Source organism: Neomonachus schauinslandi, chromosome X (genome assembly GCF_002201575.2).
Source record: "Neomonachus schauinslandi chromosome X, ASM220157v2, whole genome shotgun sequence".
NCBI lineage: Eukaryota > Metazoa > Chordata > Mammalia > Carnivora > Phocidae > Neomonachus > Neomonachus schauinslandi.
The window spans coordinates 117,765,473-117,781,066 of NC_058419.1; positions in this window are offsets into that span (position 1 = coordinate 117,765,473).

A 15,594-nucleotide genomic window follows, 5' to 3' on the forward strand; every position below is an offset into this window, starting at 1 on the left:
CCCTGGGAATAAACTGAGTTCCTTAAACTATCCCCACCATCAGCACTCCATTTCTCCCCTTTGTTACTTATGGAGGCCAGAATTGCTTACATTTGCAATGACATTTTATTTTTTAAATTTTTTTTAAAAAGATCTGTTTCTTTGAGAGAGAGGGAGAGAGAGCATGCACACACAGGAGTTGGGCGGGAGGAGAGCAGAGGGAGAGGGAGTGAAGCGGACTCCTCGCTGAGCATGGGTGGCTCAGTTGGTTAGGCGTCTGCCTTTAGCTTGGGTCATGATCCTGGGGTCATGGGATCGAGCCCCGCATCGGGCTCCTTGTTCAGCGGGGAGTCCGCTTCTCCCTCTCCCTCTGCCTGCCGCTCCCCCTGCTTATGCTCTCTCTCTCGATAGCTCTCTCTGTATCAAATAAATAAATAAAATCTTAAAAAAAAAATCTCCACACGGGAGTCCTTTGCTCATCCATGGTCAATAACCACTTCCATGGGGACTATGCCCATCCTTTACCTAAAACTTGAATGAGTCCTTTGAAGTAGGAGCTGAGGAATTGCGTGTTGCCTCACCCATTTGCTATGAGACATCCTTATATAACACAAACCTTAGTTTTTACGTGAGCATTTACTGGGGGAAATGTGCGATGTTAGCACCCTTGATGGCTTACAGAGGGAAAATGGATTGGCAGAACTCTTATTTTAATTTTTTTGTAGCTACGGGTGATGGTTTTCATTACAATTTGTTTCAAGGCCGAGCATGTAGTGGGGGTATTTATCCCTTTCAGTATGTGAGCAGCCCCTGGAGACAATGACTTGAACTTTGGAATCAAACTCAGTGATGGTGTCCTACGCAGTGTAGGAATGCATGGGACACTCAGGGCCATCTCTGTAGGTCTAGTCAGGCAACTATTTTTCAAAAGGCTGCTTCCAAATGTGCATTTGTTTGATGTTCAGGATTTTTATTCCTGTTTCCTAAAGCTGTGGTATGTTTTAAATTGGTGTAGCTCTGTTAGCAAAGATACGAAAGTAGCCTGGGACTTTTAAAAAAAACCCAACTGTGCCACAGACTGCTTTGTGAGTGAATTCACACATGAACGTTTTTTTCCATCTTTTTTTCCTTTCACGTGTCTCCTTTATCTACCCAGGTGATGTGCTCCATTTTCAATATGCAGTCCTAGTGAAGAATAATTAAAGATTATCAGAAAATTGTGCCCTTCTGATTTTCAGGGAATTTACAGATAACATTTCCTTGATTTGTCCCAGGAGACCTGCCATTTCGGAGAAAACACTACAAGACTTAATGAGCCCAAAACAGGCACCTCAACCCAACTTTAATTTCTAACTTAGTTCAGGGAAGTCAATTTAGAAAGCTCCTCGTGCTACCTGGTTCTCTTCACCTTTTCAGGCATCAGACTCGTGATTTCACCAAAAATGCCAAGTTTTGAGCAGAGCTTATTAAACAATGTACTGGCTCAGCAGCAGGACTGACCAGTACAGAAAATATTGACTAACATAGATATATATTTCCTCTCCTAAGAAACTGAACAAAGTCTTAAATGAAAGATGGGCCTGGGAAATATAATAGGGTTCCAGGGAATATTCTTCTTTGATTAAAATAATTTCAAGGCAGGGCAATAAGTGTTGGATCTCAGAGTCTTGACAGATAGTTTTTTTAAGTAAGAATAAGGCTAAGAATACAAATGTTATACTGAATATACATGAGACAGCAAAAATCTTGCTTGCATACCTGAGAAAACTGAATTTTAAAATTGAGCCAACTCTTTAGAGTGAAGGGAATCTGTTCAGTTATTGGCAAGATTTCCAAATTAAGACTTTCTCTTACTCTGAGTGGTCACCTCATTATCACTCATGGTTGTTTGCTGAACAGAGTAGACATTTCTTATTGGACTACTCTGCATGCATTACCCCTTCTTCAAGTAACTCCTCCGTGTTTTTCATTTTGGAACTATCCCTCTCTCTCGTGGTCCTTATGGTTTGAGTAGTGCTGACTCTGCTCTCGGATTTGGGGGTAAACAGGTCACCCAGTCCTGGACAAAGGGAGCACCACCGTGTGTTCGAAATCAGAGGTAAGAAAAGTTTATTTGAAATTATCTGGTATCTGCTGCTAGTACCAGGGGAGAGGAACATTCTTCTGCAGCTAAAAAAAAAAAAAAAAAAAAAAAAAAACAAGCCTTGAGCTGCCAGTGAACAAAGGCTGCTGAAAAATGGGACTAATCTAGAGAAAACTAGAGGCGAGAGGCAAAGATGGAGAGACGGGGCCGGCCTCATGGGCCCGCAGCCTGTGAAGTTTCATAGAGCCTTCCGTTTGGAAGGGCCCCTCCCTTGACTTAATGCTATGCTGTCACCATTTCGATATTGTTTTTTGACCAAGGGACCCTGCATTTTTATTTTGTATTTGGCCCCACTAATTATGTAGCCAGCCTGACCTAAAGACTTCGGTAAGACCTCTGGACCCAGCCATGTCGGAAGTCAGACCTATCCTGGGTCCTTTTAGTTGTGTAAGCCAATAGATTTTCTTTCTTTTTTTTTTTTGTTAAGATTTTATTTATTTATTTGAGAGAGAGAGCACGCGAGCAGGGGGAAGAGCAGAGGGAGAGGGACAAGCAAACTTCACGCTGAGCACGGAGCCTGATCCCACAACCCTGAGATCATGACCAGAGCTGAAACCAAGAGCGGGACACTTAACGGACTGAGCCACCCAGGCGCCCCTAGATTTTCTTTTTTCCTTAAGCTACTTAGGGTTGAGATGTCTCTACATGCGATTTAGTTCTAATCTGATAGTAGAACAACAACTTAGATGATTATCTTTATAACCTTCCACCCATTTTTAGAACAAATTCTTCAATCAACTCATAGATAACTATACATCCTTTTTCTAAAACCCTTCGGTTGTGGAAAACTACTTTGTAAGGTAGCCCATTTTGAAAAAACTATAATAGTCATTCATTCATTCATTCATTCATTCATTCATTCATTCATTTTAAGTAGGCTCCACACCCAACGTGGGGCTTGAACTCACAACATACTGACTGAGCCAGCCAGGTGCCCCCGAAACAACTATAATATTCTTAAAGTTCTCCTTTTATAAACTTGTACCTATTGGTTCTTTTTCTAATCTCTAGAATTATTCAGATAAATCACACCTCCTGCCATGTGGCCGGACTTCAAATACTTGAGGACAGCTATACTCACATCTGGCAATAATTCACCATCGTTAAGTTAGACCCCAGTTCCTTCCATTCTCCTTTTATTCACTTTCCAAATCCTTGAACATCCCATGCAACATACAGATTGTCAATATCCAAACTGACTGTAAACTCCTATTGTAAACTACAATAGAATTCTTCATTCCCTGACTTTGGATGGAACATGTCTCTTAACATAGACTTAAATGGCATTCCCTAAGGCAACTGGCTCAAGTCAAGCCCCCAGCCAACCAAAGACCGCCAGGACACTGTCAGGTGAATAGCTGTTAGGCCGAACTTCCTCATTTTGCACCTGAACAACTGACCAAGTGCAAGGGTCAATAAACTATAGCCAGCAAACCAAGTCCAGCCCACCACCATTCTTGGTAAATAAAGTTTTATTGGAACATAGCCCCGTACAATTTTTTACATACTTTCTATGGCTGCATTCATGCTACAGTGTCAGAGTTGAGTAGTTACAACAGAAACTGGCTGGCCTGCAAAGTCAAAAATATTTATTAGCTGGCTCTTTACAGAAAAAGTTTGTCAAGCCCTGATTTAAGTTAACAATATAAGCATTTACATTTAGCCTTGTTAGATTTTATTTTGTTAGTTTGGGCCCCTCATTCCAGCTTGGTTAGGTTTTCTCTAAGTCCATCGGTATGTAACCTATATCTAAACTCTTTTTATTCACAAATGGTCTTGAATATAATCATATTTTATTCTCGATCCCCAGCCTCCACCTAAAATCTATTTTAATTGATCCATAATGCATCGCAATGGGTATTTTAGATCACACAGGAAATTACCCTTTACCCTTAATTTTAATCCACATCATGGAGATCTAACACTGGCATTACCTGTTTTATTCTTTTTTTTTAAAGATTTTATTTATTTATTTGAGAGAGAGAAAGAGAGTGAGCACGAGCAGGGGGAGAGGCAGAGGGAGAGAGAAAGGGAGAAGCAGACTCTCTGCTGAGCAGGGAGCCCCACTTGGGGCTCGATTCCAGGACCCCGAGATCATGACCTGAGCTGAAGGCAGACGCTTAACTGACTGAGCCACCCAGATGCCCCACCTGTTTTATTCTTAATTGGACAAGACATGTCAGAAAGGTGCTTTCCAATAGAACTTTCCACATTGATGGAAAATGTACATCTGCACTGTCCAAAATGGTACCCACTGGTCACATGTAGCTATTGAGCACCTGAAACATGACTGGCTCAGTTAGTGGAGCATGTGACATTTAAAAAAAAAAAAATTATTTATTTATTTTAGAGAGAGAGAAAGCAGGGGAGGGGAGGTCAGAGGTAGAGGGAAAGAAAGTTCTAAGCAGACTCTGTGCTGAACACAGGGCCCCACAGAGATCAATCTCATGACCCAGAGACCACGACCTGAGCCGAAACCAAGAGTCACGCGCCTTAACTGACTGCGCCCCCCAGGCACCCCTGGAGCATGCGACTCAATCTCAGGGTTGTGAGTTCAAACCCCACATTGGGTGTGGAGCCTACTTCAAAAAGAAAAAAAGAAAAAGAAATATGGTTGGTACAAATGAGGAACTCAATTTTTCATTTTATGTAACGTAATGAATTTAAAATTAATATGAATACACACATGTGGCTAGTGGCTAGTGACTACTGGTGGACAGGACAGCACTAGGGAGTTAAGAACACTAAGAAATAGTAAAGTTCCATTTCCTCTAAGCAACATTTTCTTGTTCAGGGCTCTTCTGGACTGTCCTATAACTACCTCAAGAGAATTCCCTCATCTCTCTGGTATCCAGTAGCAACAGATGACTAGCAGGGTGATGTCCACGATAGTTAATGGCAAGTGAGGGCTCTGAACCCAGCTCACGTCTGAATCAATTCTGGGAAAGAAACAAATACACCACTTTTTGTTTTAGAACACTAAAGAAGCTATTTAGGAATTCATGAAGTTTTAATTTTATTACAAATTCTTTATTGAACACAATAAATCCTCATGTGGGCAATGAGCGTTGTGGTTAAGACTAGGGATGAAAGCCAATTTGTTAACCTAGTTTCCATAGAATCACCACAGGAAGTAAGACTGGATTCTTTACTTGTTGGAATCTAGTAAGTTATTTTTTTCTGTGAAGTCCTGTGTTCTCCCACCCAACATTTTGGGGCATCTCTCTCTCTCTTTTTTTAAAGTAAGCTCTATGCCCAATGTGAGGCTTGAACTCAGGACTGACCTGAAATCAAAAGCCGCATGCTCTACCACTGAGTCCCCAGGGGGACATCTCTTTCTTGCATAACAATCGCCATTATTGGGGCTCCTGGGTGGCTCAGCTGGTGAAGCCTTTGCCTCTTGATTTCAGCTCAGGTCTTGATCTCAGGGTCATGAGTTCAAGCCCCATGTTGGGCTCCATGCAAAGCGGGAGTCTCCTTAAAAAAAAGAATCACCATTATTGCATGTGGAGCATATGGAAAACCACCCTGTTCCACAGGGGAATCTGATGTGCAGCCAGGATTTAGAAGCCTTTAATTTGTACATCGATAACTTCCAAATCTCTATCTTCCATCCGAATCACTTGAGCTTCAGAAGCATCTCTCCAACTGCAATAGATTATAAAATGTGGCCATGACTTCTTCCCGTCCTGTGTGCAAAGACCCTTTGCAAGGTGCCTTTGTGCTCCTCCCTATAAGAAAATGAGTCTGTTTCCCAATCCCTCAAAGCTGGGCTGGTCTTGAAAATTGCTTGTAGCTGAAATCAGTTATGTGCCTCCCACAGCTGGGCCTAACGAAGCCTGGTCACTTTTGCTTCCACAGCCTTGGAATGCTGCTCAGAGACCATGAAAGGAAGAAAGCCGATCTGGTGTCCTACAGGATCAGAGACCACATGGAGAAGAACCGAGCTACCCCAGCCAAGCAGAGAGCCACTGCCAAACAAGCGTGTGAGGTTCTATTGGACCTTCCAGCCTAGCTGTCGTCCCGGATGAATGCAGCCATATGAGCGAGCTCAAGCAAAACCAGCAGCGGAACTGTCCCGAAAACCCAATGAATTGTGAGAAATAATACACTGTTGTTATTTTAAGCCATTAAGTTTTAGGGTGGTTTGTTACGCAATGAGAGACAAGAGAAAAGCCAGCTATCTCCAGGATGTTTCCACTTGTACATCTCAGAAGCATGTCAAATGTTACAAGTTCACGATGAAACGCCCCTCATCCCCTTCCAGATTCCACACCCTTCCCTAAACCCCCCACCCCCCGCCTGGTGAGGTGCCTTTGCAAATGCTTCTCTGTCTAGCACAGAATATTACAAACTCTTGTACTTTCTCCTAGCTGTCACAGCATACATCATATGCACGTTTTATATCCTATATCCTCTAGGTCCTGGAATAGTATTTGGCACATAGTATGTGCTTAGTAACTATTTATTAAATGCCAAATGAATGACTCACACATCTAAGGACCTCAGCTATCTAGAAACACAAAAATAATTGGGGGACGGGGGTGGAGAAGACAGCAAGAGCCACTCACCCACAACTCAGGAATTTACTCAAAGCCTAGTGTGTCTTATTTTTCTTTCACGTTTATAACAAATCTAGTCATCATATCATGCAGATTACAGTAGCAAGGACCCAAATACTAGGCAAGAAAGTCTAAATCTGCCCCGCATCGGGCTCCCTGCTCGGCAGGAAGCCTGTTTCTCCCTCTCCCACTCCCCTCTGCTTGTGTTCCTGCTCTCGCTGTGTCTCTCTCTGTCAAATTAAATAAAATCTTAAAAAAAAAAGAAGAAAGAAAGTCTAAATCAACTAACTAAAAGAAAAAAAAATCGTGGTAGTCTGAGAGGTAACAAAAGCAACAACTCAGAGAAATGAGGTGAATGAAATTAACTACAGGGCGCCTGGGTGGCTCAGTTGGTTAAGCGACTGCCTTCGGCTCAGGTCATGATCCTGGAGTCCCTGAATCGAGTCCCGCATCGGGCTCCCTGCTCTGCAGGGAGTCTGCCTCTCCCTCTGACCCTCCCCCTTCTCATGTGCTCTCTCTCATTCTCTCTCTCTCAAATAAATAAATAAAATCTTAAAAAAAAAAAGAAATTAACTACAAATAACAGACAAAAGAGCCGGAAAAAATACAGGACTCTGAGCTATTTGGTGTATCTTCTTACTCAAAAGTTCTCACCTAACCCCACCTAAACATCCCAACAGCCAGTAGAATAAAAGTGCCACGAGGGCGGGATTCTTGTCTCCTTTATTCAATGGTACAGCCCCAGTTCCTAACCCATCTTCAGCGCTCAGTAAATGTTCGGTGTTTGATAGCACCGGACACACTGTCTGAAGTGAGAATGGACCTGGGTTATCAAGACAAGGTAGAAATACATTCAGTATTCCAAGTTTAAGAACACAGGGCAGGCAGTAACATTTTGGAAAAAATTCTACTAAAATTGCTTTTCAAAGTTTGCATATATAAGCGGTAACCTTCAAACATCTGAAAAATGTATGAATATGGACCGCCAGGCCAGTGAGTTAGAATGTATCTTTATTGTCTCTTGCTCCTTCTATATTTTCCACTCTGCCTAGCACACCAGATATAAACAATAAAACTGAAATGAATATTTTAAAACTTTTATCATGGAAAATTTCAAAAATACATAAAAGTGGAGAATAATTTAATGACTCTCCATGTGACTATCACTCTGATTCAATAATCATCCACTCTTGGTCAACCTTGTTTCATGAAAACCACATCCACCTTCCTTGCTCCCATACTATATGAGTATTTTGGAATGAATAATTGGTTTAAGATCCAGTTAATCACTATCGCCTATAATCCAGTAGGTGAGGTTTCCAGATTTATTTGTATTTAATGGACATTAATTAATAGCATCTTTCCATTAGTGGTGATTTCATCTAAGTATATGAAGAGTAACCCATGCATCGTGGCTTTTTATTTTTATTCATCCACAGAAAACCAAATGTCACACTAGAATAAATTATTCATCTTTATTTTAATCAATTATATATTTGTTGCTCTTATTAAGCCATTTTTCTTCCAGAGGATCTGAGAAATTGCATTTTTCAAACATGACTATGACAAGCCACATAAAAGAAAATCACCTTACGGTTTATCTTTTTTACATCTTTTTCAAAATGCCACATGTCTTTATCTTCCCTGTGCCTCTTAGTCAAACTGTATATTGTAGTTTATTCTAATGTTTAGAATACAAAACATTGCTGTTTTCCTTAAGTTTAGAATATTTGAAACTGACTATTTTATTTATTATTTTTTCAAGATTTATTTATTTATGAGAGAGTGCGCACGTGCGAGCGTGGGGGAGGAAGAGCAGAGGGAAAGGGAGAGAGAAACCCAAGAAGACTCCTCATGGAGCCCAACTCGGGGCTCACTCTCACGACCCTGAGAACACGACCTGAGCCAAAACCAAGAGTCGACGCTTAACCGACTGCACTACCCAGGCGCCTCTGAAACCGATTTTAAAACAGACACAACATCAATCACGGTCTTAAAATACACTTGTATAGTGAGGAAAAAATTCCCTTGTCTAAAATATATTTGATGACCAAAAAATTTTGATTTAAATTACTGAATGTAAGCTAAATCTGATTGTAATTATACAGATTTTTATTTTTTATTTATTTTTTTTTTTTAAAGATTTTATTTATTTATTTGACAGAGAAAGACACAGTGAGAGAGGGAACACAAGCAGGGGGAGTGGGAGAGGGAGAAGCAGGCTCCCTGCCGAGCAGGGAGCCCGATGCGGGACTCGATCCAGGGACTCCAGGATCATGACCTGAGCCGAAGGCAGTCGCTTAACCAACTGAGCCACCCAGGCGCCCCATAATTATACAGATTTTTAACATCACACTTAGTCTTATATTTACACAAACATTTTTTGAGAAGAAAATTCGGAGAAATACATAACATTTTTACACAGTTTTTGTTCTTGGCTTGAAGATCAGTGGCTTCCCTACAGAACTTGCTTCTGTCATGGTATGGAAAGGATGAAATCGAAAAAGCAGGAAGTATTTTGCCCATGACTGGGTGATAGGAATTTGATTCACTAATTTATTTCACACGTACTCTACTGCTGTGGAGCGCAAACTGTGCTTCACATTGGAATCACCTCGGGCATTTCTAAAAACATCCTGATGCCCAGGTCACAACCTGGATTGATTAAGCTGGAGCTCTGAGGATGGAGCCAATGTGTGCTGAAGCCAGCTTGCTCCTAGTAGCTCCTGAGAGCCAATATGCACATGTCTTCCCAACTCCGTGCTCGGCGATGTTAATGTCACTAGCCTGAAAGTGGCCACGGTGGGAGTATTTATACCACAGAAATGGGCATACGCTATAAATCAGGGCTCTTCATCTTCCGGGGAGTCGACTGTTAAACACTTATCAGCACAACACTGGACTGGGGACAGGGACACAGGCATCAGTAGTTTTTAAAGCTCTCTAGATGGTTTCAATGGGCAGCCAAGTTTGAGAACCAGTGATCTAAACATGATAGTCCTTAAACGTGGGGCCTCATCAGAATCACTTGGAGGACTTGCTATAAAACACTGATGGAGTTTCTGACTCAGGGAAGCTGGGGTGCAGCTGCCAAAGGTGCATTTTTAACAGGTGAGGCTGAAGAAACTCGTTCAGGGACCGCAGTTTGAGAACCACTGGTCCAGGTCATTCAATGAGTGTGAACTGACAAGAGGACCCCAGATACGGAGAGGAAGCAAAATAAGCCCAGATAGATCACTGCTCACAGTAAAAGCTGGGGAACGAGGCCGAAATACTGGAAATCTCTATTTATTCACGCCTTTCATCTCCTGCCCATTCCTTATCACTTGCCCTCCATTCTCTCGGTGTATTCATTCATTCATTCATCCCACCATCTGTTATTGAATCTATGTTATGATTGGTATGATACAAGGTTAGAAATAAAAGATAAAAAAAAAGAAAGAAAGAAAGAAAAGATCAAAGGAGACCAGGTCCGGTCTAGAAGTTTACATACTGGTTGGGAAGATAAGCAACTATACATTCAATCAAAGTACGGTCTGGTAATTGTGCCATCAAAAAGTTATATGCAGCTTGCTTTCAGAGCTCAAAATAAGATAGGGGTCAGGGAGTCTGAGGCACTACCAGTTGACATGTTTTTACAAGATAAGAGTAGGTAACGTAGACCAGCGGAAGGATGGAGATAAACCATTCCTGGCAAAGCAAATAGCTGGTTTAAAAGCAGGACGGTATGAAACCACATACTGATGCCAGGGGGCGTCTCAAAATCGGGAGAGCGTCAGAATTACTCGGGGAAATTGATCAAATGCTCTGTATTCTTTATTGGTTCTCCAGGTGATTCTGCTATACATCAGAGTTGGAGGACCACCGACTCAGCATCCTGACCAGACATGATGTGCTAGAGCAGCACCAAGGGTCCCTAAAGGAAGGAGGAGCTGAAGTAGAGAGGAGGCCGGGACCAGCATGCAAAGCGTGATTTGAAATTATGTTCAAAAACAAAAACTGGGGGGCTGGCTGGCTCAGTTGGTAGAATGTGTGACTCTTGATCTCGGGGTTGTGGGTTCAAGTCCCACACTGGGTGTAGAGATTACTTAAAAATAAAATCTTAGGGGCGCCTGGGTGGCTCAGTCGGTTGAGCATCTGACTCTTGATTTCAGCTCAGGTCATGACCTCAGGGTCCTGGGATCGAGCCCCACGTCGGGCTCCGCGATCAGTGGGGAGTCGGCTTCTCTCCCTCTTCCTCTGCTCCTCCCCCCACTCTCGTGTGCGTTTGCCCAATTGTGCACACGCACACGTGCTCTGTCTCTCAAATAAATAAAGCTTTAAAAAAAAAAATCTTAAAAAACAAAACAAGACAAAAACAAACCAAACCCAAAACTGAGGAATTGTTTATATATTCTCCTGGCCATCCGGGCATCCACTGCCCCTGAGGAAAGACAAAAAGCTTCGGTTTTCTAAAGCAGGGGTCAGCAAACTGCAGTCTACCAGCCAGATGGGGCCTACCACCTGCTTTTGTACCACACACAAGCTAAGAATGGTTTTTAAATGGTTGGAAATGGTTTTTAAATGGTTTTAAATTTCTAAATGCTTGGAAGAAATGAACAACTAGTATTTCGTGACACATGAAAGTTTCAAATTTCAGGGTCCATAAAAAAGGTTTATTGGAACACCCAAACTCATCCATTTACCAATTGTCTGTGGCTGCTTTCACATGACAATGGCAGAGACCATGGCCAGCAAAGCTGATCCTTTACAGAACAGTTGGCTGATCCTCACTCGAAAGGCTAAGCCTGTGAAGGTCTGGAGCTGGAGAAGACTCTAAAGGGTGAGGGAGAAGGGAGTGACCCAGCCCCAGGAAGAGTTAGGGTACCCCAGCCTGGGCCAGCCAGCTGGTGGCTTCCATGCACAATGGAGCCCTTGGAGACCCAGATACCTGGTCTCAGCCCCAGTCTGGGCCCTAGAGGCGGTAGATGTTTTCTGGGACCATCTGGTCAAGGGCTTAGAGAAAGACCACCAGGATCTGCAGCCTCGTGTGCTGCAGGGAAGGTGCAGAGGCCAACCTTATCGGGAGGGAGAGCAGGCCATCGGCCAAGGCACCCACCTTCCAACACCATCTTGGATCCTGAGCATCGCAACAGCGGCCATGATGAATACAGACCAGAGGCACCACTTGCACGGTCCTAATAAGCCCAAGTGTGGGAGCAGGGACTCCGTCCCCCGTACACTCCTCCGCTCAGGCAGGTGGTGGCTAAGCCACTCTGAGCTTGATTTAGGAAAAGAGAAATGTGGCATTTCCTGATACATCCTAGTTTTCCAACACTCTGCTCAGGTTTCAGATGACCTTCTCTTCGGTTGGCTCTCCTTGAATCTGAATATTAAAAGCCCTTTTTCTTTCTGGCCTTTACTGACACACAGCGAGAGGGAAAAGCTGATGATCCCTGGAGCAAGAAGTCTAAGCACACCTGTGGCCTCTGCCTCAGCACCGCCCCACCACGGTTGGTTGCAAGGAGGCTATGCCTTGCTCCAAATATGTCTGCTGGAGAACAGCCCAGATTTAATTTACTACTACACTCTGGGTGCAGGATCTGTTAATATCTTCCAATTACCTGCCTCATACAACCACAGCTATTTTAAGCAGAAGTCACTTAAGGTTTCCTCATCATAGAAAACCTTCCCATTTCCAGAAACTTCTGGTCAGAAAAAAAGGTCAGGACCTTGAGCTTGGGCTTGGCCCAGAGTTTGCATTTTATATCTTTGGAACCAAAAGCTACGGCAGTTTGGGGTTCTTCTGGGTAGAGAGTGGATATACGCTTTGGAGACACGATTGTGTTATTTGGCAAAAGCTGCTTGAATGGACCACTTAGTTAAGCAAATGGAACACTTTTGTGTTCATTCTTTGCTTTATTTTACCAAGCTATGGTATGTGGAATGGAGACTATAATTAGTACAAGAGAGGTTTGAAATGCTAAAACTGCATCAGTGGTGACCGAGGTAATGGTTGTAGGCAGAGCGCATCCCTGCAGATAATGTGTGTTTTAAAGAAAGGTTTCTTATCTATGGTAGATTTGGCTGCCCTGTGTCCACAGCTTTTAGATTCCACTTCTGGAGGCAATCAGGACTTGTGGTCTGAGCCAAGCAGGGAGGGAAGCTCTGGGGCCAGGCTCTTGGGCTCTGAGAATGGCTCTAACCAAGAGCCAGGTTAGGCTTCACTATTGTTAGTCCCTTCTTTCATCCCCAAGTCTCTCGTTAACTGTTGATATGACCTTCTTTGCTTCCACAAGTCAAAGAACCCAAGAAACCTCTGGCTTACCAGAGTCATGTGTGACTGGGAGGCGTGAAGGCCCAGGGGCATCGGCCTGCAGGGAGAACAGCTCAACCAGGTTTTGGCCTCCCAGACTGTGACGGCTTTTGCTTCGTTTTGTTGGGCTCTAGAAAAATGAATCTGCAACCACTGCGGTCCTTCAACACCGCCTTTTATCTCCGGTATCTTGCCAGGTTGTAAGGAAGCTCTTCAACCTGAACAAGTCAGAAACACACACACCAAGCTCTAAAGTACAACTGATTTATTTGTTGTTCTTTTGCTGTGGGAAACGGCCATGGCTCTTTGAAAGGCCTTGAGGATCCTACAGAAGCAAAGTATAGGAAAAGCGAAGGCTTTATTTTTAATTTGAAAGCTGCTCATATAACCATATCTGGCATAAAGAAAAAATAGAACTTACAGCCTACAGTGGGCCGTACAATCAGGAGAAAGGCCCTAGCATCAACCCCTGGCCCTCACCTGGCACATCCGAAGCCTGGCTCCTCCCGCTAGGCCCCCTGTTGGCTTGAATCCTTTGCCTTTTCAGGGTGCAGGGTCTCATCTACAGGGGAGAGTTCTGGAAATTAGTAGCCCTCCCTCCACTGTACTCGGGGTTACCTCGTATTATGACCCCAACTGTCAGGGAAATTAAAAAGAAAGTTTCTAGACTCCAAATGCTGGGGTGTCCCGAGACTGAGAAAAACAGCTCTACTTAACAGACCCTCAGATGCTTTCTAACGTTCACTGTGAGCAACTTCTCTGAAGCGTGGCACCAGCAGCTAGAAGTTGGGAGGAATGGGAACACCTGTGCGTTAGACACAACTCTTTTTTTTTTTTTTTTAAGATTTTATTTATTTATTTGACAGAGAGAGAGACAGCGAGAGCAGGAACAAAAGCAGAGGGAGTGGGAGGGGGAGAAGCAGGCTCCCCGCTGAGCAGGGACCCTGATGTGGAGCTCGATCCCAGGACCCTGGGATCATGACCTGAGCCGAAGGCAGACGCCCAACGACTGAACCCCCCAGGCGCCCCAGGCACAACTCTTTTTAAACACACCAGGGAATGGAAAGCCACTCAAAGAATGACCTCATCCTGTTAACCCAACAAGGGATTTCTAGACTTCTACAGAACACCCATGCTCCACACAGGAAAGCGGAGCGGGCTTAGTAAAATTGTGAAGTGTTTACATCGGATCCTGCGGCGGCCCAGGCAGAAGCCACCAAGCCTCCTGAGCGGAGGGACCTGAGCCTCCCTAGCAGCTCCAAGCACCACTGCCAGCAGTCTGAATGACTGCGGGCCCGGGGGAGCGGGGCAGCTGCAAATCTAGAGACTCAGGAAGAACGTCCATTTCCATGAGGTTTCACTTTGCACCTTGGTAGGAAGTCTATTTAGCTTGGTAAAATAAAGCAAAGAATGAACAGAAAATCTCAAGCGTACGAGTAGTGCCTGGCTTACAAAAGACCGCCAGAAACCTGAAACTAGATCCTTTTTTCCTTCCCTCCCCTCCATTAACCAGAAACTAAACCACTGGCCTCTCGCTGGGAAACAAACAAGCTAAGGTATTTCTTGAATTCTAAGAAGCGCATGCCTTTCACATTTTACAGTCTCCAGGTTCATCTTACAACGAATGGCCTTTTTGAAGTCTGGCCTTCTGGAGCATGCACAATCGGTTGGTTATTTCTGGAGTCATGATTGGACAACCGCAACTCCTCCCTGATTCAGCCAACAGACTAAAGACCATTTGAGGAAGGAAGAGGAGACCTAGTTGTCCCTGAAAAAAAAAATTCTTTTGAAAACTTCTGGGAAGATCAAGAAAGTGTCTGCATCGAAGCATGTAGAATGGGTTTCAGCATCTTGGAAGAAAATCTTAGAGGCAATAATGAAGTACCCATTCAAGAAATGCTGCACAACCGACGCTTTCCATGGCACTGGGGAAACTCTTTTGCGGAAAATCGTGGATACCACTTATTGCATTGAAAAGGGATTCAAATGGGCCGAGCTCCGTATGTTACATCTACAAAAGGTTGAGGAACACCTTAACTAAGTCGTTTGCTTATATTTCATTTTTTGTATGCTCAAGAGCATTATTTGATTAAAATCGATGCCTAAGTCTAAAAGTTAGCTCAAGAAATATAAAATAAGAGTATAAGCGGTTGCCAAACTTTTTCTGTAAATGGCCATATAGTAAATAGTTTGGGCTCTGTAGGCCATACAATCTCTTTTGCTGCTACTTAATTCTGCCATTGTTGCCGAAAAGCAGCCCTAGACAATACGTAAATGAATGGGTGTGGCCGTGTGCCCAAAAACTTTATTTATAAAACCAGGCAGTGGGCCAGATTTGGCCTACAGGCCCATTTGCCAGCCTACAAATCAAAGTCATAAAGCATTATATCTTAATTCCCTAGTGGTACACACCAAAAGATGCCTAGCAAATGACGATCGCTTAGATTCCATAAAATTTGATATATATGCCCGGGTCACCAACTGTGGCTAGTCAAGGAACAAAAAAACCTACATCTTTGTTTCCCACCACCTCTTTCCTTCCTATTTAGAGGGGGTCATACATATAAAGTGTTTCCTCTTTTCTTCTGGATTTCAGTAATCACTACTTCAGCAAT